The 25,213-nt window shown below is 48.9% G+C and overlaps 1 protein-coding gene across 12 annotated transcripts in view; it reads right to left on the reverse strand.

Moving 5' to 3' along the window:
- Positions 1-25,213, reverse strand: part of ASTN2 (astrotactin 2) — a 1,042,634-nt gene that overhangs the window by 830,641 nt on the left and 186,780 nt on the right. The gene's annotated exons all lie outside the window — the stretch shown is intronic.

The raw sequence follows: 25,213 nt of genomic DNA on the forward strand, positions 1-25,213 counted from the left end.
AACTCCAGAGGAAACCAGGGATGGGACAAAATTCTGGAAGGATGCCCTGTCTTCAGCTTCTCTCAAGCAACTGGTCCTCACTCAGAAGCAGGATGTCGTGGAAAACTGCTGGACCTAAACCAGTATCAGGCTCAGTGGACGCCAGAAGTCCAGAACTTAATTCTCTTAATGAGATTTTTGGGCAAGTCACTCAACCTTCTTTTTTCACCAAATGGCAACAATGATTTATTTCCCCTGATTCCCCGGGTGGTTTAGAGAACCAAGCGGAAAGATGCAAAGAGGCTCTGAAAATTACTAAGTGGTGAGCTCAGTGGTAAAGAATACGCTTGCCAATGCAGCAGACACAGGTTCAAGTCCTGATCTGGGAAAGTCCCACATTCCATGGAGTAGCTAAGCCCATGTGCCATGACTACTGAGCCTGTGCTCTAGAGTCCAGGAGCTGGAACTACTGAAGCCCACATGCCACAATACTGAAGCCCACAAGCCCTGCGCTCCACAAGAGAAGCCTCCTTAATGAGAAGCCCGCACACCACAACAGAGAGCGGACACGACTCACTGCAACTAGAGAAAAGCCTGAGCATCAGTGAAGACCCAGAACAGCCACAAGCAAATAAACAAAGTCATATATAAAAAAGAAAATCACTAATTGCAATTTACATACAAGCATATGTACGTGATACCCATGCATGAAATTTGAAACATACTCTCAAAGCTCTCACTGCATTATAAAGATGGAAACCTACTAAATACGTCTCTGTTCATCCTTCGAGACCCAGTTGAAATGTCCCTGTTACTGTTTATCTGACACAGCACCTGAAATAATTGGCTTGAATTTAGAACCACGCAGGGCACAGCCACACTAACTGAGTAGTGGACGCTGAGACTGACCAAGGAAGACGGCCGTTTCGTGTTTCCCTTCCTATTTGCATTCTGGACCATAGAGGCTCGCTGAGTGTAACAGGGAGAAAATGACCTAACGTCTTACATTTCTGTCTGTATCTCTTGCCACAAAACATATATAGGTTAATGCATGCAAATGAAAAGTGTGTATGAGAGGACTCCACTGTTATAAGCGCTTCTTCTATCTGTCTTGCGAACTGGAGACCCCTCCCTCCCTATAGGATTCCATTCGGAGCAATGGCTCCCTGCTAAAGTGCTGATGGACTCTCTCGGTAACAGAAGGTGTCTTTGCAGTGCTGAGAGCTAGGCAGCAGGAAGGAGGGTTATAGGAGAAGTAACGGGCAGAGGGCAAGGGGCAGGGCCACCCCTCTTGCCCCATCAGAGAAGGCGGCAGTGGTACCCAGCCGCCTGCAACCAGGCTGCAAAGGAAGCTGTGGGCAGGGAGAGGTGATGTCTGGGTTGGAGGGTGAGACTAATAACTCAGCAGAGACCATACAGACATGCCTGGCATGGAGACCAGTGCCCCTGCCCCCACGTCCCCTTTCTCCTTCCGGTCTCCCAGTGCCAGCTAAATTCTGCTGATCTGGCCACCTGTCTCAGGCCATCCTCATGCTATGCTCAGCAGGGGCTGGAGAGAAACACAGCGGCGGCAAACGCTCTCACCCTTCTAGACCAGAAGCTCGCTTACCAGCTGTCAGAAAAGAAAGAAAGGAACTCAGAGATCTTCACATTAGCCAACACTATTATAATTATAACTGCATATGAACAGTCTCCTTTTAAAAAAATCTTAGTTGGTCACTAATTTATAGAAAAAAAAAAAAACATAAAAAAAAGAACTCTTCCAGTTCAAGTAGAGGTTGGGAGTCTGAAATTTCTAGGGTTCCAGGGAACAGAATCAGAAAAAAGTACACTTTTATGTTGTAAAGGGAAATATTAAGACCTTCATTGACATTAACAAATTAATTGCATTAAATCTTCACAGGGGATCTGAGGTTTGTGCTAATATTCTTATTTTCCAGGTATGATTATGTCATTGGCCCCAGGTCACAAAATGTGTCTGTGGCAGACCCATGATCAGAACCCCAGAACCCAGACCTGTAAGATTGAGTAGAAAATCTGGGAGGGTTTCTTCCACCCTCCGGGAAAATCTCTTCCCATCTAAAAGCATGCTACTGTAACTACAAGCAAACAATATAAACCACCACCACGGCAACAAAATAGCGTCAATCGCACAGCACTTAGGTTTAAAAGCCTCTCCCAGGTGCCCTCCCTCCTCTGAGCATCTAGCTGAGCACTGCAGGGCTGGGGACAGGCAAGGCGAGGGTGGCACTTGCCTTACAAGCAAAATGTAAAGGGATGCCAAAAACGTAGTAATCAGGATAAACCATATTTTAATACAATATTTTAGAAAATCAAAATGAATCCATTCCTAAGATTTTTGGACAACCTTTTCAATTCTGCACGCAAGATGAGTGAAGCACTCATTCCCCTCCTCCGGCCCCAGCCCTGCAATCTAAAGCTCTCTGAAATGGGGAGAGAAATATTTCTTGGTACAAATTTCATTATGAGGAAGATGATCAAATCACATTTCTAGGGAACTAAAGGCAGGCCCTGGTCCTCCAGTTGCGGGCCTCTCAATCTTGGGAACTGGGTGACGTAGGTGTGATGTGGGTTTAATGGGTCCCGTTACACACACCCCAAAACCGAGGCACATGGTAGCCAAACGAGCTCCCTGAGGACCAGGGCAACAGTGTGGCAGAGCTCAGCAGTAAACCCAGTTCTGATAGGATCTCACACTCCGCACCGCCTCCCATCATTACCAAAACGTGAAGAGCATGTTTCTGGATGAGACACAGAAGCGTGGAGGAGGGGCTGAGTGCCCCTGCAGACGACCACAGTCCTGAAGCAGTGCCAACTGCTCCGTGCTTGCCACCACCCTGGGGAGGTGCCAGAGCGGCTGTCCTGGGTAGCAAGCAGTGAGCTGGGGAGAAGGCAGCAGTGGTCAAGCAATGGAAGGAATGCTGCCAGCCTGCTGGTTGGTTGATTTGCCCCAAAATGTCATAAGCAAAGGTGAGGGGGCTCGGGTTAGGATATGGGCTCCTGGGGGGCTGGCTCTGACACTTGAGTCTCCCTCTGAGTTGTACTGGAAGCTCCGTGAGAGCAGGGGTGTTATCTGCTCACTGTTTGATATCTTCGGAGCCTGAAACAATGCCTAACACACAGCAGGGGCTTGACAATGACAATAGACAAGATAAGGGTGAATCTCAGGCTTTGATGTTCAGTCCAGTACAGTGAGCCCTGGACTCTCAGCTCTTCCACTGACCCCACACAAGGGCCAACTTCTCTCTGCCTCAGTGTCCTCACCTGTTAAATAAATACAGTGAATCTCATGGTTGTGTTGGGAGACAAAGGTGAGTTAATACAGGTCCAGGTCCAGTGTCTGACACCTCATGCGTGTGTGTGCGTGCTAAGTCACTTCAATCATGTCCAACTCTGTGATCCCACAGACTGTAGCCCACCAGCTCTTCTGTCCATGGGATTCTCCAGGCAAGAATACTGGAGGGGGCTGCCATGGCCTCCTGCAGGGGATCTTTTCAACCCAGGGATCGGACCAGTGTCTCTTATATTTCCCGAATTTTTTACCACTGAGCCAGCTGGGAAGCCTCTGGCACCTCCTAAGTCTACATAAATGTTAGGCAAAAGAACAATAAGAAGAGTTAGCCCCCAAAAGCAAACAAAGTGGAGACAGCTGATATTCTCCTTTTGAGGCGGACACTGGTTTACTGCTGGATTCGGATGAGGGACTGCAGAGCAATCCCTGAACCACGGAGGCAGGGAGACCAGCGCTGTCGGGCACCTTCTCCCTAGCAGGCCCTGCCTTCCCTACTTTACCTACACTATTTCACTTAATCCTTACAAATTTGTGAACAGGCTTCTATCATCATCCTCTTCTCCCAGATGGAGCCTCAGAGGGAGGAGGCAATTTGTTGAAGGTGGTTAGAAGGGAATTTGTTCAAGGTTTGGTCAATGAGGTCAACTAGCTGTGAAGGTCAAGCTCCACCGGCTGCTGTGCCAGGCTGTGATCCACCTGACTCCCCTTCTCTGTGTGCCCATCTGCAGCGGAGGGAGTCAGAGAGGATATGGGGGCACCAGGCCTCCCCCCTCCAGCCGTCAGGGGAAACAGGCAGTCGTGTTTCCCAGGGAGCCCAGGCAAGGGCTGCCCCTGCTCATGGCTTTGGGAAGGTGGCAAAGTGAAACCTCACCATCTCACAGAGCTGCCAGTGCCCAACCACACTCCCTAAAGGAGCCCATGGTGGCTCAGAGGGTAAAGAGTCTGCCTGCAGTGCATGAGACCCGGGGTTCAATCCCTGTGTCGGGAAGATCCCCTGGAGGAAGAAATGGCAATCCACTCCGGTATTCCTGCCTGGAGCATCCCATGGATGGAGGAGCCTAGCAGGCTACAGTTCATGGTGTCGCAAAGAGTTGGACACGACTGAGCGACTTCACTCTCTAGAGGGAGCAAAGAGGTATTTTAGCAAAGATACTCTCACCCCGACCCAGAGCAGGAAGGGAAGGCAAAGGCGCATCCCGTGGACTCTGGACAGAGGACCACTGGTTCACAGGTACCCCCTCAGTACCCTGGCCCAGCCCTGTGTGTCCATGGCCTGGGAGCTGGGGCTGGGCTCCCCTGCAAGCCCACACTGAGGGACAGACAGATGTCAGGGATGTAGGTGACAGACAGAACTCAAACCCAAGTTGGCCTTACTCTGGGAGGCCTGTGAATGATGCAGGTCAAGTCCCAACTCTTCTCAGAGCCTCACCTATGAAAGAGGGGATGTGCCTGGTGGTCTGTGAGGGTCCTCCTAGGGATGGACATCTTATGAGTCTATGAATGGATAAGGCCACGGTCAACATCCCCGGCTCTGGCCCAGCCTGTTGTTGAATCTCTTCTTCAGGGATGAAAGACTCATTACTTCTTGGAGCCATAACACTTTGGAAAAAAATTCTGAGTGACTCCCTCTCTCTCTGATGAGCTGTGTGACTTAAGAGACTGACTTTTCTTCTCTGATTCTTAATCAGTAGAGAAACAAGGATGTCGGTGTCCACCTGGAAGGACTGCTGTAAGGACTAAAGGAGCTAAAGTGGCTGGAGGTCCTGGTGCCCGGTAGCGCTGGCTATTATTCTCCAACTGCCAAGCTGCCACTCTCCCAAATAGAAAGAAACTTAAAGGGGGGGAAACGCTCTATTCACACGCAGATCCTGAACTTCCAGTGTCTCCCAGATGAGATGTTCCACAGCATTCCAGGATCCATCAGGGAGGGAATGCTTTTTTGTGGAACGTTAGGTGCATCACTTCATCAGTGTGAAAACTGAGGCCCAGAGCGTGGATCTGCTTGCCTGAGGTCACACAGGCAGCAAGGCAGCCGCAGACGCAGGATTCCCGAATCCCGGGCTCACCATCTTTCTATGGGGTTAACAGAGAGGCTCTGCTAACCTTGGCTGATCCTAGAGGCAGCACTGAGGAGCTTCCCGAGTGGCTCAGTGGTGAAGAGTTCACCTGTCAATGCAGGAGACACAGTCTCCTGGTCTCAGATCAGACCAGATCCCTGATCTGGGAAGATGCCACATTCCATGGAGCAACTAAGCTGTGCAGCACAACCACTGAGCCTGTGCTTAGAGCCCGGGAACTGCAACTACAGAAGCCCGCATACCCTAGAACCCATGTTCTGCAACGGGAGGAGCTGTCACACTGAGCCGGCACGCCGCAACTAGAGAGCAGCCCCCCGCTGTCGCAGCTAGACCCAGCAAAGCCAAAAATAACTAAGTAAATAAAAATAAAAGTCACGTCTGACTCTTTGCAACCCCATGGACTATACCGTCCATGGAATTCTCCAGACCAGATGCTGGAGTGGGTAGCCTTTCCCTTCTCCAGGGGATCTTACCAACCCAGGGATTGAACCCAGGTCTCCCGCATTGCAAGTGGATTCTTTACCAGCTGAGCCACAAGGGAAGCCCAAAAATACTGGAGTGGGTAGCCTATCCCTTCTCCAGGGGATCTTCCCAACCCAGGAATTGAACTGGGATCTCCTGCACTGCGGGCAGATTCTTTACCAACTGAGCTATCAGGGAAGCCAAATAAAATAAAATTTATTTTTCAAATAAAATACTTAAAAAAAAAAAAAAAGGCAGCACTGACTCCTCCCCATCAAGTCAGCCAGTGTTCCCTGAAGCCGGACACTGGGCTGGGCGGGACACTGGAAGCCCAGAGCAGAGTGAGAAGCGGCCCTCCTCCCAGGGGAGAACAGTGGGGTGGGGCAGCAGGAGGAGTTAGGGAAACCTGTCCACACAGCCTCCAGCATGTGATTCTCCCTCCCTGCTTTGTCCTCCCCATCAAGCCAGCCAGTGCTCCCTGAAGCCAGACACTGGGCTGGGCGGGACACTGGGAGCCCAGAGCAGAGTGAGAAGCGGCCCTCCTCCCAGGGGAGGACAGTTGGGCAGGGCAGCAGGAGGAGTTAGGGAAACCTGTCCACACAGCCTCCAGCATATGATTCTCCCTCCCTGCTTTGTTCCTCCTCTCTCTGTAAAAGGCCTGGCGAAGCAGACAGATGTTGACAACATCTGGGCCTCGATGGTTGGGCAGCAAGTGGCTCCCGGCTGCCACCGGAGAAAAGACACTGTCAGCGTGAGGAACAGTAATCAAGAGCTCACGTCTGCAAAGCAGTCCCTCCTGTTTCAGAGGATGTTCCCACCCTACCTCACTCCCATTCATCAGCCCCAGTGAGCACTACAGACAGCAGCTGTCTGAAGGCCAGGCAGGACCGTTCCGTCTGCTTAGAAGGCAAGAGCAAGGCTCCCGGAAGTTAAGCTTCATGCCCCAAATCACAGAGCTCACACAGCAGCCAGGGCCCAAACCTCAAGTCCCCAGACTCCTGGAAGAGTGCTCCCCCTCTGTGCTGGGCTCAGGCGTGGGCCATACATGAACACAAACATGAGTGCAGCCCTCTCTGTACATTCAAAGCGAACATTCAAAGAGCGCAGACCAGGCGCCAGGCATGGGATCACACGGTTAGGCTTACCCGTTAACCCTCTCAACATTATGAGCTGACTACTATTTTTATCCTTCTTTTCTGGATATGAAGTTGAGAGAGGTCAAGTAACCTGGCCTACGGTCACAGTGGTGACTAAGATGAGCCGCTGGTAAAGTGGGAGCTTCAGAGACTTGGGGGGAAGAAGTGGGGACACTGGATTCCTGGCCCTGCCATCCTCAAAAACTGTGCAACACTCTTGGTAGGAGGCTGAGCTGGGAATTGAATCTCAAAGCCAGGCAACTTTGGGTGTGGCTGTGTATATGAGAGTGGAGCGGAACCGGGGAGTTTTCAAAGAAGAGGGACTGAGTCTTGAAGAGTAGGATCCTGCCAGGATAAAGGAAAGGACATCAGAGGCTGAAGCAATGCCCTCCGTGGCTTATGCATGGCATGTTCCCAGAACGTGAGGCTGGGGTCGTTGGAGCCCAGAGAGGGAGGGAGAAGGGAAGGAGATGTGGTGGGGATATAATACAAAGCCTGACAGCAGACGGCCAAGAGACGAAGCAGTGAGAATCATCCAGGGCGGTCGTGGTAAATTCAGAGCAGATGCCTGAACTGCCCTTAGCTGTGCCGCTTACAGACCTGACCCTCTGTCACTCATGAACCAGGTCTTTCTCTAGAATAACGATTTCTAAAAGGGTCTCCAGAGCTTATCCAGTCTAAGCCCAGTTTTGCAAATGGGAGTCTAAAGTTCACAAAAGGAAAGGCTTTGCCCAAACTCATTTAGCACATCAGGGATGGAAGTCAGGATGGAACTTGCCTCCCCGGCGGACACTGTTCAGCCTTATTTTCTGCATATCACAAGGCTTTAGCACAAGGTCTGCACTGCTCCTCAACTGCCTGAGTCCCAGTTACACTTCTCCTTCCCATCTGAGCCCTTCTGGGAGGCCCTTTGTCCACCGTGAAAGAGCCACTCCAGATGAGAGGGAGAAAAGGACAATTCGCTCTATGCCAGCTGCTCTTTCCGAGCCTAAGGCCATTCAAAACCAGTGGGGCCTTCAGCTCTGACATGAACCGAGTCCAGTAAACAGAACTCCATGGAGGTGACTGTGTCCTTTTGATGCTTTTCAGGGTTGACACAGTAGCTCCTCAGAGTCTGCGTGACTCACGAGTTCTCTCTAATGGATTCGTCCGGGTACACTTTCAGCTGGAAGAAACTCTGACAGCTGCACTTCTATCAGCGAGGAGTACCTACTAAAGCATCCATCCGGTTTCATTCACGCTAGAGGTCGTTTTGACTTTTGTATGACTTCAAGCAGTGGGTATCTTGTGAAGAAGGGGCCTAAACACAAATACTTACAGAGACCGTGCATAGGGGAAGGAGCAGGGTACAGTACAAGGGACAGTAGGGAGTGGTGGCGACTGTGGGCAAGGAGAGCACACGTGACCTTTCTGAAGGGCCACCTGCTACTGAAATCCAGCCCACTGTTGCCATGCAAGAGTGCCGACCTGTTGTACTCAGAGCAGGCAATTTTGCACACACACACACAATCTATACTTTCATTGTGAAATCTGATTTTCAAATTTTGGGCAACCGATCTTTTTTTTTTTTTTTATTAATTGAGTGCCTACCATGGACAAAACGAGACACATGTATGGCTTAGAGACAGTCTTGGGCTCCCAGTTTACAAACTCTGTTCTACAGGGTCCAATTAGTTTCATTTAACGTGGGGCTAACTTTGACATTTGCATTACCATAAATCCTCTTAGAGAGTGTTTCCTGTGCACAATGGTTCCCCTGAACTCAGCTGACATCCTCCAGAGCATTCCTATAGACTGCTGGACTGAAAATTGGCAAGTTTCCACCTAGAGGCTGTAACGTATAAATATATCTCAAACCTCCATCCCTTTTACACTCTGCTGGTGGATATAATTGAGTTTCTCTCTGTACCAAATGAGTTCTGAGTTCTTAGAACTTGATGTACTTAATGGAGGAAAGTCGGGAGGAGTCTGGAAAAGCAAGAATAACACAGAAACAGAACAGGGATGTGCAGGCCGGAGGCATCATAAAGGTTTTATCGTCTCTTGTTAGAAGAGAAAAGCAGGAGTAATGTAATCATCTTACCCTCTGCGAAATCGAGACTTTATGGGACCCTGCCCAGCAACATACATACGCGTGGCCTGGAGACACAGATGCTAGGAGTCAATCCTCCACAGCAGCTGCCAGGAGTTGACTTTGATTCCCCACAGGAGGCAAGTGGCCCAGGGATAGGTGGAAGTGATATCTAGCTGGGAAACCTGCTCTCCCAGAACATGATAAGAAGAGGTCCCTGTGGGGGTTCCCCAGCACACGTCATGTGGACCCTCTTGGTGTGTGGGACCCACCAGGCAAGGCTAAGGTTGCCCAGAGCAAGACCCAGTGTCAGAACCTCACAGGGGTTCTCACATGCCCCCTCTGTGTGGCCCTGAAGACGGGGGATACTAACTCCAGGCTTCTAGCTTGCCTGCTGACTCATTCATTCTTCCACCTATTTGTCCGTTCCTCAGATATTGAGTGATTCATCATCACCCTTATCATCACCATCACCATAAACAGCACTGCCATTTATTTAGAGTCTTCTATTTTTCAGGCACTTTGCATTTGCATTGATAAGTCTCTTCATTTCTACAAGAAAGCTGCAAGAAAAGTATTGCTATGTCCTTTTACTGGTGAGGAAACCAAAGCTCAGCCGGGTCATGAGATATTGTCAAAGCAAGGTATCTTAGAGGTGGCAGAGCTGGGGTGTGGAACTAAGTTGTCTGACACCCCGCCCCCGCCCCCAGACTGTGGTTTTCTCAGTGCAAAACATTACCTTTGTTAATAGCATAGCATTTTATGGTGCATTGGAAAAAAACTTTTTGATCCTCATAACTGAGAGTAGGCCTAACCATACTCATTTTCTAGAAATAGGAATGAGTCTCAGACAAGTTAGGTGACTTGCCAGAAGTCACACAGCGATCGTGTGGGTCTTAAACATAAGTCTTCTTCCTTCAAGCCCAGAATTCTTCAAAACAAAATGTAAAACCCCCCTATATGGTGGTGATGACTCACTCATAGTCATGGAAGCCGTCATTTATTGACCCTTCACTGTGTGACAGAAGTCCTGCCAAGCACTTGAATGGCACTGACTCATTCAATCCTCACGACCACCCTATAAAGTCAGTGCAGTAATTACCATAATAGACAGACTGGGCTCAGAAAGGTAAACAAAGCCTGCCTAGCTCTTTACACAGCTAGTAAAGAGCAGAGCTGGCATTTATACCCAGGTTTGTCTGCCCAAATTCTTAACCCCACCCATGATGGGCAAGGAAGGCCTTGTGAGGGATATTAAAGCTGAATCGGTCAAAGACTTTAAGGCGCCCATCCCATATGCATTCTCTCCTTCTTGCTGAGTGACAGACCCAGATTTTATTTACATGGGGACATGTTCAGCTAACAACTGCATCGGACTCAGGTGGCCACGTTCTGGCCAATGAGATATCAAGTATAAGTGTCATGAGGGATACCCCAAAAGCTCTTTACAGGGAGCTGCTTCAGCTAGCGGGTATGCTTCACTTTCCCTTTCTTTTTTCCCTTTCCAGCTGCTCGAGACTCAGACTTTCCTGAAGTCGTCTCGGACTGTGAGGATGGATGGAAGATGAAAAAATTTTTAAAAAGGAACGAGAGATGGAGGAAGGAAGGGGAGAGAGGAAGGAATGGCTAAGTCCTTAAAGACATCACAGAGCTGCTCTGCCAGGCCTGAATGTCCTCTCATCAGACTCATTCTAAATAAGAGAAAAAAAATAAATTTCATCTTATTTAAAGTGCTGGTATTTTGCCTTTCTTTTTTTTAATTATTTTATTTTTTAACTTTACAATATTGTATTGGTTTTGCCATATATCAACATGAATCCGCCACAGGTATACACATGTTCCCCATCCTGAACCCTCCTCCCTCCTCCCTCCCTGTACCATCCCTCTGGGTCGTCCCAGTGCACCATGCAGCCAGACCTGATGTCAATTGATACAGATCTGCCCTCAAGTAGCTCCCAGTCCTGTAGGGGAGATGAACATGCAGCAAACTGATCACCAAGATACAAGAAGGGGTCTGCAGCTCCAAGCGGAGGTGAGCAAAGGGCTCTGTTCATCTCCCGCGGGCTCTGCCATCACAGCCCTGAGAGCAGAACCTCTGGGCTGGGGCACACTCTCTGTGCAATGGCAAAGGATAAGCTGTCCATTCTGAAAGGCGATGCATCCATTTCAATTAGAGGTGCCCAGTGCCAGGATTGTAACCCATTAATCCTGCCCATCTGAAGGCTGATTAGTCAGAATATTTGGGTGAATGGATAATAAGAGGCTAATGAGGCTGCTATCTGGATGCTGCTGCACGTCTTTTTTTTGACACAATATTGCGGATGTGTTTGCAGCGTCTGTGACTAATCTGTGAGTGGCGGGAGGCCCAGTCTGCAGAGCAGCAGAGGGCTGGGGTTCAGGGGACTGGAGTCTCAGCAGCTGGCGCTGGCTCTGGCTAGTCCTTGGCGTCTGTGTTTGAACCCAGGTGGCCCAGGCGCCTCCTCTAACTGCCCCTCTGCCTCCTAAGAAGCGGAGCCCTGCAAGTGGAGCCAAGGAAGCTGGACACAGGCCGGAAGGGGGTGGTCTCTGCCAGGGCTTCTGATCCCCCTGAATCCACTCAAGCAAGTCCCTTCCAGTCTATGGCTTTCAATTTACTCATTTTAAAGACTCACAATCTTTTTTTTTTTTTTTTAATCGAGGTAGTAACTCATCATGGGATCTACTCTTCCAATAAACTTTTAAGTGTACAATACAGTATTGTTAACAATACTGTTATATAGTATATAACAAATCTGCTATACAGCAGATCTCTAGAACTCATTCCTTTTGCAAGACTAGAAATGTATACCCATTGAATAGTAATGGCTCATTTTCCCTTCCCCCAGCCACTGGCAACTACCATTCTATTATACTCTCTGCCTCTATGAGTCTGACAATTTTAGAGACCATATTTAAGCGGAACCATGCGCTATTCTGGAGAAGGAAATGGCAACCCACTCCAGTACTCATGTCTGGAAAATCACATGGATGGAGGAGCCTGGTGGGCTACACCCCATAAGGTCGAAAAGAGTCAGACACGACTGACTGAATAACACATGTACTATTTCCCTTTCTCTGTCTGGCTTATTTCTCTTATAGCACACTGTCCTCCAGGTTCATCTGTGCTGCTGCATAAAGTAGGATTTCCTTCTTTTTTAAGACTTAACAAGGCTATGGTTTTTCCAACGGTCATGAATGGATGTGAGAGCTGGACTGTGAAGAAAGCTGAGCGCCAAAGAATTGATGTTTTTGAACTGTGGTGTTGGAGAAGACTCTTGAGAAGCCCTTGGACTGCAAGGAGATCCAACCAGTTCATTCTGAAGGAGATCAGCCCTGGGATTTCTTTGGAAGGAATGATGATAAAGCTGAAACTCCAGTGCTTTGGCCACCTCATGCGAAGAGTTGACTCATTAGAAAAGACTCTGATGCTGGGAGGGATTGGGAGTGGGAGGAGAAGGGGATGACAGAGGATGAGATGGCTGGATGGCATCACTGACTCGATGGATGTGAGTCTGAGTGCACTCCAGGAGTTGGTAATGGACAGGGAGGCCTGGCGTGCTGCAATTCATGGGGTCGCAGAGAGTCGGACATGACTGAGCGACTGAACTGAACTGAACTGACTGAATATTCCATTGCTGGGCTTCCCTCGTGGCTCAGCGGTAAAGAATCCACCTGCAATGCAGGAGTCGCAGGAGACACAGCTTTGATTCCTGGGTCAGGAAGATCCCCTGGAGGAGGGCATGGCAACCCACTCCAGCATTCTTGCCTGGAGAATCCCACGGACAGAGGAGTCTGGTGGGCTACTGTCCATGGGGTCGCAAAGACCTGAAGCACCTTGGGATGCATGCAGTATTCTATGACACACACATATACGGATATTCCATTTTGTATCTATGTCTATATATCACCCAGTCACCTGCCAAAGGACATTTAGGTTGTTCCTACATCTCAGCTACCAGGGTTATGAACAGAACTGCAATAATCTTGAACCAGACTTACTTTACCTCCTGGAACCTGCACATAACTCTCTCTGTCTGGTGTATTCTTCCCACCACTGTTTGCCTCGCTAACTGCTTCCTGTTCTTTAGATCACTGCTTCCATCTAAAAAATCTTCTCCAGCCACGACTTGCCTGGGACTCTCTACGCTACACAGCATCCTGTGCTTCTGGCCTCCTGACAATCACCACACACTCTCACAGCTGTGTGCCTCCCTGTCCATTCACCTCCAAGCTCCCTGAGGGCAGGGGCCACATCCGATGGCTCACAATTACATCCTCGGTGCTGGCACAGTGCACAGCACAGACACAAGACAACAAGGTGCTTTTCTAAAGCCTCGTTCGGTCCATGCCGCTGGATGTAGGAGGAGGCAGATGGAATGTAGGGATGAAAAAAAAAATCACTTTGCAAACCTCCAAATTGATATACAAATGTAAGGAATTAGGGGTAATGAAAAAGTCCTTGAAAGTACAGGAAGAAAGCATTTCAATTCTTTAAGAGCTTCACACTTGCTCAATGTGTCACCAATAATTATCCTGGCTTTCCCTTCCCTCGTTCGCTGTAATTAAGACAGAGTGTCTGTGTGAGTGGAGGAGCCAAGGGCTGCATCCGCAGCTGTCATGCAGGGAGCAGATCTAGCACCATGGCATACTGAAGGCATTGCCTTGGACAAGTCCTGCACCCGCTTGGGACTTGGGGTCCTCCTCTATGCCACAGAATGAAAATCTCCACCCTCAACCTCAAGAGTTGTTGTGAAAATCAGAGTTAATATGTGTACAATGGCTTGGGATCTGCAAAATGCTATGAAAGTGTCACTTTAATAGCTTCCTGCTGGTGTCTCTAGCGAACAGCAGATATTAGAGCTTAGATGTCCAATCTCTAGACGCTGGGGAAGAGGACAGAGGTAGAGGAGAGGGTGGGGTGTCCAATGCATTTCTTCACTGAATTCACCGCACCGTGCATCTGTTCTATGCTGAGCAAAGTGCTGCTCTAGACGCTGAGGAATAAGAGGTGAGTGAAGCATACCCTTCCCTCCAGGACCTTCACTTTGGTGGTTGGGGGTGAGGGGTGCAGGCAGGTGAAGAAATGGTTACTATTTGGCAGGTGCCTCTGCAGAGCTGTGAGCTGCAGGGATGAAGGGAAGGTGGGCCCTGAGCCTGATGCAACGGTTTGGACCTGATCCTGAAGGAACTTCTGCAATAGTTGAAGGTGTGTGAGTTCTATCTTGTGAGGGGTTTTGAGCATGAAAACGACCAGGTCAGATTCAGCAGCTGAAAGGTCATTCTGGAACAGGCGAAGAGGGGAAAGCACTGGTAAACGAGACTGTGCCAGGGCTCTGCTCAGAACTTCGGAGAGAAAAGTGAAAGAAGGAAACTGGAGCAGAAGGAATGAGAAATAAGAGTCAGAAAGGAATGTTAATTGAAAATGCGACGAGAGAATGTCTAATAAGAAACTTGTAAAAATACAGATAGATAAAGCAAAGATTAATGGTTTGCCTCCTCACCTTAAAGGCTTGCTGAGGCCATCCGCTGCCTATGCTTCATCACTCAGGCAGCACTCCTGGCCGTGGGACAGAAACCTATGCAAACAGACTCTCCATCATGGAAGGAGGTGCAGGAAACAGAGAGAAAATAGAGACATGGGTTCTGATTCCAGTTCTGGTCCATCTGCCCTGAGCGAGGCAGGAATGTTACTTTCTCTGACCTATAGCACCTACATCACAGAGGGGAGAAGGTCAAAGGAAAGGACAGATGAAGGACATCCCACTCACTTCCTAGGACACAGGAGCGCCTCCACGTCCTTCCCTTTTATCCAACCTTTGCCTCACTCCAGACCCCTGACCAGCAAACAACACTGAGCACCCACTAGGTACTAGGCACGCAGGAAGGTGATGCCTTGCACGCAGTCTTGCTCAAGGAACACACTGTGTCTCGCTGGGGACTCAGTACTGCGGTGAAGTAGGAATGCAAACGTCATCCCTGTTGTGCAGATACAGGACCTGAAGCCAAGGGAACAGAAAAGACTCCCTGCCCAGAGCTTGGGGCTTTGGATGAACCTAAACCCCTCCTGCCCCAGTTACGGCCAGGTCCTGGCACAGTGATCAGAGGTGGGTCCCAGGGCGCAGAGGAGCCTCTCCCTAGTGCCAGCGGATGCAGGCAGAGCCCTACTGTGCGCTGCTATTCCCGGCCCGGGGACCCATGACAAGGCTTCCGCCTCCTGTCCTGTCATCGCCTCTTGGACAAAAACCTCGGCAATGTATGCTTATGCCTCTTTTGCAAAGACTCATCTGTGGGAATCTAAGGAAAATGACTTCATCCTTTTAAACCTTGGTTTCCTCATCAGCAAACAGAGAAAATCCTCTCTAATCCTGTTGAATTCACAAGAGACCAAATTAAAATCATATGTAAGAATATACATGAAAGTGTTCCCATGGTACAAACATACTTGGTAAGACTACTTTTAACCAGAACCACAAGAAATAAACTATGTTCCCTCAACTGTCAAGGCTTTTAAGATCATCTTAATTTTCTTTGGATCTAAAATGCTTTCTAGAGTCTGCTGGAGCTTAAGACTTGTGAGAGCAGAGAGACATGTTATCCATCCTGAATAACACTGTAATAATAATACCTAGGACGGTGCCTAATATCGAGCATTTAGTCAATAAAATATGAATAAATGGACTGAAATAATTAAGTAATAATAGATGAATGGATGGATGGATGGCTGAATGAAAAGGGACATATTTTAACTTCAAGACACTGTTATATTTTGAAATGAAGTGTATATGTGTGTGTGTGTATTTATGTATGTGTGTGCTCAGTCACTCAGTTACGTCTGACTCATGGACTGTAGCCCACCAGGATCCTCTGTGGGATTTCCTAGGCAAGAATACTGAAGTGGGGTGCTATTTCTTTCTCCAGGGGATCTTCCCAACCCAGGGATCAAACCCGCGTCTCTTGAACCTCCTGCATCGGCAGGCAGATTCCTTACCACTAGTGTCACCTGAGAAGCCCTTGCATATGCACACGTGTGTACGTATATAGAGTAATCCGTCCACATCTGGGGATACAGAGGGCTGACTACATCACACCGTTTAGTATAAGCAACTTGAGCACCTGGGGAGTTTGGTATCCACAGTGGTCCTGTAATCAGCCCCCCTGTGGATACCAAGGGATGGATATATACAGACACACACCCCCCAGCTAGAAAGAGTCTCAAAGACAAGGTAACTAGACTCTACAGTTTGTAGAAAGGGAAAATGAGGTGAAGGGATGGGAAGGGGCACTGGCCCACGGGCACCAGTGAACAAGTGGCTGAGCAGTAAACCCTGCGGTTCCGGGAAACACATCCTGGACGGCAGGGTCCCAGTCATGGTCCTTCCTACTTTCATGAGTACTGCTGGGAAAAACCCTTCCACTCGTCACTCAGGGTTTGTGTGTTTGTTTGTTTTTTTTTTTCATTTCTGAAGGTATTATATACTGGCCAAAGAGTGAAACAATGTCTCTAATGAAATAACTTTCCCTCTCTGTAATATGTCTTTGTGTTCTGGGTCCTTGGGGAGTTTCCAGTGTAGGAGAAGGGCTGAGCTAGTTTCTTTTCCCTTAAGTTCCTTGAATTCATATTTCTTTTTTTAAAAAGCCTGTTTGGAAGAAAATGTAGGTAGACAAGGCAAGAAAAGCAACGTGGAAGGCCTTGGGTGTGGGATCATTTGTCTTGCCATGGTCCTGGAGCTTGTCTGGTTTCTGACCATGCAGAACAAGGAAGTAAGTGCCCACACCCAGGGTAAGGGGAGCTGCGTCCTCACAGCAGAGGTAAGGCTGCAGCCACAGGCCAGCAGCTGCCCGCGCCCCTAAGGGACTGGCCCTGCAACTGTGCTGAGCTGCCCTTCTAGAATTAAAGCCTCATTTCTGAGAAGGCTGTGCTATCCTCCTTCCTGAGGCATCTCAGGCACCTGCCACAAGGTCCTGGGGTGCAGCAGGAGATCCTGAGACACAACCCAGGTGAGTGACTGTTAAAGCCACAAGTCCCTTATCCGTATGTGGCATGGCTTATAAAGCCCTTTATACACAGTCTAATTTTCCCTCTCAGACGCCCCTGTCCAAGAGCCTTAATTCTCTGCATCCCTCAGACAAGGCAACTGAAGTTCAAAGGGGCTCAGGGGTATTCAGGTAAACAGACTCATGCCAGTCTATTTAGCTAACACTGTTGTGTGCCAGGCTCTGAATACATCTAGGAGAACAGGATAGAGGCTCTGAAGTCACAGCGTTCTTTGCCCTGCAGGGCTGCAGACAGGAGGAGGGGCCCTTGACCATACGGAGTCAGGTGTTATTGTCGAAACAAGCTGAAGACGATCTGCCCACACTTGAGATGGTTATACAATTCAGAGAGTGAGGATGAAAGCCAAGCTGGCTTCATGGAGAAGCTGAGACTGGAACTGACTTATAAACAATGAATAGCAATGACTCCAGCTTAAGTAGAATGAAATAAAGAGAAGTGAGTGTCCAGGTGGAGGGTACCCTATGCCTGAAGGCCTTCTGGTTAAAACATCATGGAGCATTTCAGATGCTATAAGAACTGCACAAAGTTTAGCCCAGACATAAATGTGAGGTTGGGAGTGGCTGGGAATGCCCCAGCTGCCTCAGATATGAGTCAAGGGAGCTAGGGCTTAACCCAGATGGGAACGAGAGCCATGAACACTGCAAGCAGAGTATGCATAGCTCCTGAATCACTACACAATCATGTGTTTGACCAAGAAGCAGAAAGGCAGCATGTATTACAGACCCCCCAAAGGACCCCAAGGACAGAATGCCAACATTCTGCCTCTAAGTTCACAGCCAGCAGCCCTCACAGCCCACATGAACCATTCTGTGCTGTGTCCCCCTGTTAGCATCACTTAAGACCATTTTGGCCAAAGGCTTTCAAACTTCATTTTGGAGCAGAACCCTTTGTTCAAAGTAAACTTTATACTCAAATCCCAACACACAGGGACTTCCCTGGTGGTCCGGTGGCTAAAACTCTGCACTGGCAATGCAGGAGGCCCAGGTTCAACCCCTGGTCGAGGAACTAGATCCCACATGCCATAACCAAGACCTGGTGCAGCCAATTAAATAAACTGAATAAATCAGATATTTCTTAAAATCATCCAACATACAAAATCTACATGAGGAATGCTTGTGCAGAAATGAGGGTACTTGTTATACGTCTCCACTCTCCACCACCTTCCTCCCTGGTCCAGAAGCACACCCACAAATCCCTAGAATCCCAAGGAGCATGACTTAAAAACCACCGACCTCACCTTTTTAAATGGAGAGACTGAGGCCTGGACTGAAGACACGTGCTCAAGCAGCAACACTGCCCGGGAACAGCTGGAGCCGAACCCAGTCCTGGGCTCCCAGGCCGACACCTCTGCTGCTGCCCTCCTTGCCATCTCTGTCCCAGCTTGCTGAGACGCCAGCTCCAGGGGCCCTTGAGGTGGTGTTCCCTCCAGAGAACATCTCCGCCTCCTCACCCCGTTTCTCCCTCACCTTGAGAAGCGACTCAGGAACCACCCACAGTAGGTGCCAGCTCTTGGAAGCAGATGTATCGGCCTCCTGTGACCTGGCAGACAGTCTCAGAGCCTCGGGCTTCTCCTCTGCAGGCTGCCCACGCAGGGGCCTCTGAGTCCAGAGGGACCAGGAGGCTTCCTCACACACACACACACACAGGGGCCTCTGAGTCCAGGAGGCTGCCTCAGAAACATCACACACACAGACTTACACACACATACATACAAACGGGCCTCTGAATCCAGGTGGGACCAGGAGGCTTCCTTGGAAACATCACACACATGCACATATAAATACAGACACACTCAGACACACATGCACACAGACATACACGCATGCAGGAGCCTCTGAGTCCAGGGGGACCAGAAGGCTTCCTTGGAGAGAGACACACACACACACACACACACACGGGCCTCTGAGTCCAGAAGGCTTCCTTGGAAACACCACACATGTACACAGGGACTTCTGAGTCCAGGTGGGACCAACACACACACAGACATGCACACCCATGCATGAGCACGCACACGCACGCACACACACACTTTAATGCTGCAGTCCTGGGAACTAGCAAAGTCTACAGTGGGCAAGGAGTCAGGAGACTGAGTTTGAGGGCTGGTTCTGTTCCCTTCAAGCTGGCTGATCTTGTCTGACACAAGTTTCTTTGTCCCTTGAGGTCTTCCCACTCCCTCTCCACCACCTCACTAGACTGACTGACGATCAAGTGAGATAATGAAGGGGGAAGGGTTGATAAACTGTGAAGTGGTTCATATATGGAAGGAATGATTTTATTCGATGAGTTTTTGATCATTTTCCTTGGCCAGGACTTCTTCATCAATTTCAATTAATCCTGAACAAGTATTTCTATTTGCCCATTAATTTGTTAATGGATGCTTTTTAAAAAGATTTTTTCTCATCATTATTTGATCCTGACTTCTACCCAAAGATTTCATTTATTCACTTATTCATTCAACAAATGCTCAGGAGCATCTACTATGTGCCAAACACCCGCTCTGTCGGCCTTCCAAAGCTCATTCTCATGAGGGGCACAGACGCTAAGGATCCTGTGGGCAGTGGTGGGATGGAGGAAACAGACTGATGGAAACCCTTAAGGGCACACATCCCACTGCCTTGGGGTGAGGAGTCACCAAAGGCTTCCGGGAGGAAGTGATGTTTAAGCTAACATCTGAAGGCTGTATTGCAGTAATCCAGGAGAAAGGAATGGGATGGAGACAAAAGAGGGAAGCAGAGGACCACCAGGATGGAGAGAAGAGCAGGTGGAAGGAGGCTCAAGGAGTTCAGTGTGGCTGGATCAGGCAGGGAGGGACCAGGGATGAGACTGGGTTAGGAATAAGCACAGGTCCAAGCCTGACTTCCCTGTAGCTCAAACGGTAAAGAAACAGCCTGCAAGGCAGGAGACCCGGGTTCGATCCCTGGGTCAGGAAGATCCTCTGGAGAAAGGAATGGCAACCCACTCCAGTATTCTTGCCTGGAAAATCCCATGAACGGAGAGTCTGGTGGGTTACAGTCCGTGGGATCGCAAAGAGTCAGACACTAGCAACTAACACCATTACTACTAAAGTCTGAATGGTTCTGTAAGTAAAACTAAGAAATCGGAACAATCCCAGAATCCTTATCTTAGAGAAGAAAGTGAGAAAAACGGAGATGAAGCGACTTGCCCAAGGTCATAAATAGGAAGCAGTTGGAGGCAGACTGTCAACCCAGGCCTGTCCCTCTGCCTGTAACTCTACCGCCTCAGACGTCTGAGTGGCTCGTCTACTTTTTCCTCATTCACAAACCTAGCCAATGAAATCTCCAAGACACGTCTCCTGGCCATCTTCTTTAAAACAGAACCACCTGTCAACATCTAGCCCATGACTCTAATTAATTTTTCTTCATTACACTTCATTACACTCATTATATCTTTCTTCCTTACACTTATTACATAAAGCACAAACACATAATATAGTATAAAAATATGTTTTTGTGTATTATCTTCTTCTCTCACCAAAATGTAAGTTCCATGAGGATAAGGACTTGACTGAGTTCATGCTAAATAATGGTACCCATAACAGCACCCGGCATGTAGAAGGAATGCAATAAGCTCTAAGTGAATGAAATTCACTCACACACTCATTCATTCAACTTAAAATCCTTGCTCTGATTCTCAGTGCATATTTCACTCCTAGTGACACGATAGCATCGGAAGGAAAACAACACAACGGGATGTGACTTGAGAAAGTCCGTGTGGGCTGTTTACAGTAGCCAGGACCTGGAAGCACCCTGTCCATCAGCAGACGAATGGACAAAGAAGCTGTGGTACATACACACAATGGAATATTACTCAGCTATGAAAAGGAGCACATTTGAATTCGTTCTAATGAGGTTGATGGAACTGGAGCCTATTATACAGAGTGAAGTACGTCAGAAAGAGAAACACCAGTACAGTGTATTAATGCATATATATGGAATTCAGAAAAGATGGTAATGACGATCCTGTATTCAAGGCAGCAAAAGAGACACAGATATAAAGAACAGACTTTTGGACGGTGGAAGAAGGTGAGGGTGGGATGATTTGAGAGAAAAGCACTGAAGCATGTATATTACCATATGTGAAATAGATGACCAGTGCAGTTCTGATGCAGGAAGCAGAGCACTCAAAGCCGGTGCTCTGGGACAACTCAGAGGGATGGGGTGGGAAAGGAGGTGGGAGGGGGGTTCAGGATGGAGGAACACATGTGCACCCGTGGCTAATTCATACTGATGTATGGCAAAAACCACAATATTGTAATTATCCTGCAATGAAAAAATTAATTTAAAAAAGGAGGAATGAGAAATATGGAAAGGAGAGAAAATAGAATAAACCATGAAGTGCTGTGTTGAAAAAAAAAAGAAAGTCCGTGCTGCACAATGTAGAGAGTGAACTCAGGAGAGCCACACCTGGAGGCCAGGAGAACGGGGAAGGGCCTCCTGCACTAATGTTCACCAGGGACGATGCTGGTCTAGACGAGGGAGCAGAGAAAGGCATGGAGAGGCAAATAGTTCCAAACCAGCCTCTGATAAAATTGCACCCTTATGGGTGGAAGGAGATGTATCTTTGGAAAAGGAAACAGATTTTGTACTGCTTAACGATGGTGGGGGAGAATGCTTAAATCATGTGGAAGTTAAGGCCAGGCTCACCTAATGGTCAGAAAGGCAGATACCTGAGGTAGAGTCTGACATCTGAGGGGTCAGAGGCTGACCTCTGGATAGCACGCCTCACCTCCCTAGTCTCTGCACACTCCTGCCCATCTGTGGCCAAGACTGAAGAGGCAGAACTCAAAGGTGGTGGGTTTCATTACAAGAAAACCTGGACAGAAATTAAGGAGGAGTTGCAAGTACCTCAGTCAGCTGCATTAATTCATATGTTCATTCATTCATTCATATGTTCAGTCATTCATTGAACTAAATGCCTCTGATACCCTCAAAGAACCAGGCACAGACCTGGCACAGAGGACAGAGTGATCGACAGGACAGAGCTGGTCTGTGTCCACATGGTGTGAGGGGCCTGGTGTTTCCCTGACTACCCTCTCTGCACAGTTCAGTTCAGTTGCTCAGCCGTGTCCGACTCTTTGCAACCCCATGAACCGCAGCACGCCAGGCCTCCCTGTGCATCACCAACTCCCGGAGTCCACCCAAACCCGTGTCCATCGAGTCAGTGATGCCATCCAGCCATCTCATCCTCTGTTGTCCCCTTCCTCCACCCTCAATCTTTCCCAGCATCGGGGTCTTTTCAAATGAGTCAGCTCTTCGCATCAGGTGGCCAAAGTATTAGAGTTTCAGCTTCAACATCAGTTCTTCACGAAAATCAAATCACTGCTACCTTGTTAGAGTGTTTTGTATTTGCCAGGGACTAGCTGTGCCCTGTACCATTTACTCAGCAACTCTGTAAGTCCGTAATCATCACTCTCATTTGTCAAATAAGGGAGCGGAGGCTCTGAGAAGGTTAGGAATGCACCAGAGTGGAGGCAGCCTGGGATGTGGGAGCACAGGTTTAAACCCATGTCAGGTTTTTCGTCCAACGCCCTTCGGGGTCCTGGGCCGCCTCATGCCTTTGCAGGAGTCGGGCTGTGAACTCAGACAGCCCTGGGGTGAACCCAGGCACCACACAATATGCCCCAGCACACTGACAACAGGGCCTGGCTCTGGGAGAGTGCTGTATGAGAGTAACTGTCGTCAGTGTGGTTACTGTTAAAAGGCAAGTTACTTCATCTCTGAGCCGCGGCATCCTCCTCTGGGAAGTGGGGACCTGAAAGCCTCAGCGTTTAATGAGAATTACAAAGACGTAAAGAGAGAGCACAGACTGGGTCCCATTTAATTGTCCATCCCACTGGGCGGTCGTCAATAGCAGAGCCAGAGCCCCTGACCGTGGCTGAAGGGCATTTCTGCAGTCCTGAAGGACGGACCTGGACCTGGAAGGGGCCTCTTGATGAGGTTGCTTTACTCCCCATTCCTTGGCTGCTGATTCCTAGGGCTCTGGCACTCTTTGGGAGCAGTTCAGCCAGGCCCACTTGCTCTCCAGCAAAGGAAGGTGGAGGAGGGGTGAGAGGAGAAGCTGGGACACAGCCCAGGAATAGCAATGCCCTCCAGGATGCCCTGCAGCCATTTGCGCTCCAGGCTGGGGACCAGCCCCAAGGAGACCTCTGTGGCCATCATCAAGCACGTTTCCCTGCTGCCGAAAGGCTCCCCTGGGCTAAAGAAAGTGCCAGCATGGCAGGAATCCAGCGACTCCAGACCAGGCGGGCATTGTCCCCAAAGGGAAAAATGCACCACCACTTAGTCGGGGACTGCTATGCCAGCCATCCAACTCCTCCTCTGCCTGTGCACCCCGTTCTTATTCTTGGCACGTGTCTCAAACAAGCAGGGATTACCTGCTCCAGGTAATATAAGAAAGGGGAAGCTTGAGAAGGTCAACAGCAGTCACCATCTGTGTCCCTCTGATCAGGCAATGTCTGGTATTTGGGCCACAGTAGCCATGAAGGGGGAATCAGGGCACAGTGTGGGAGCAACTGGGTCTGTAATGACCCCAACTTCACCTGCTGGTCTTGAGTACTAGAATCAGGCTGAATATATAGCTCAGTTGGTAAAGAATCTGCCTGCAATGCAGGAGACCCAGTTTGATTCCTGGGCCAGGAAGATACCCTGGAGAAGCAAACAGCTATCCACTCCAGTATTCTGGCCTGGAGAATGCCATGGACTGTATAGTCCATAGAGTCGCAAAGAGTTGGACAGGACTTAGAGACTTTCACTTTCATCTCAGGGACAACTGGCCTAAGAAACCCAGTTGACTGATCCCCCCTCCTGATTTCTGTTGGATAGCCTCGCCAGACACTCACTCAGAGGTTTTTCATCTGCTTGGACTGGCCAACTTCAGGAGACAGTCTGAACAGTTGTGGTCTGTCTGTTTCATAGGTCTTGAGTAGCCCCTGCAGTCATCACTTTGCCTCTTCAGGCCTCAAATTTTCCCATCTGTCAAATGAGGGCATGACTAGCTATCTCCAAAGGATGGTGTGTGGAATACAGGACAAGAGACAGACATGGAAGCACCTAGTAAGTATCATTCAGATAAGTGGTGGTAATGGAAGAGACAGAGTGATACCAAAGTTAATACTCATTCATTGAGCATTATATCATGCACCAGACCCTGCTCTGGAGAAGGAAATTGCAACCCACTCCAGTGTTCTTGCCTAGTGAATCCTGTGGACAGAGGAGCCTGGTGGGCTGCCATCTATGGGGTCGCACAGAGTCAGACATGACTGAAGTGACTTAGTAGCAGCAGCAGACTCTGCTCTAAACACATGAACAGTGATTAATATCTCTAAGCAGAACTTGTTATTATTGATGCATGCATGTGTGCTAAGTCGCTTTAGTCATATCTGACTCTTTGCAACCCTAAGGACTATTGCCCCCCAGGTTCCTCTGTCCATAGAATTCTCCAGGCAAGATCACTACAGTGGTTTTCCATGTCCTCCTCCAGGAGATCTTCCTGACCTAGGGATAAAACCAGTGTCTCGTATGTCTCCTGGACTGGCAGGCTCTTTACCACCAGCACCACCTGGGAAGTATTGATATACTGCCTTAAATTCACTTGACACTTTGGCTCCCATGTTTTTGTAGGGATGACTGCCACAAAGCTCAATATTTCTTGGTCATTTAACCTGACCAATAGATCTTGAGCTTCTAAAAGGACCAAGCCCAGGGTTACGGAATGAGGAGACCCATATGGCGATTACAGTTCCTGGTCATAGAGCTGAAAGTGAAAGTGACTTAGTCAAGTCCAACTCTTTGAGAGCCCATGGACTATACAGTCCACAGGATTCTCCAGGCCAGAATACTGGAGTGGGTAGCCATGCCCTCCTCCAGGGGATCTTCCCAACCCAGGGGTCAAACCCAGGTCTACTCATTGCTGGAAAATTCTTTACCAGCTGAGCCACAAGGGAAGCCCAAGAATACGGGAGTGGGTAGCCTATCCCTTCTCCAGCGGATCTTCCTGACCCTGGAATCTAACCGGGGTCTCCTGCATTGCAGGAGGATTCTTTAATAACTGAGCTATCAGGGAAGCCTGATCATAGAGCTG

This window comes from Bos grunniens, chromosome 8, assembly GCF_055505025.1.
Source record: "Bos grunniens cultivar Pamir isolate PY7600 chromosome 8, Bosgru_T2T1.0, whole genome shotgun sequence".
NCBI lineage: Eukaryota > Metazoa > Chordata > Mammalia > Artiodactyla > Bovidae > Bos > Bos grunniens.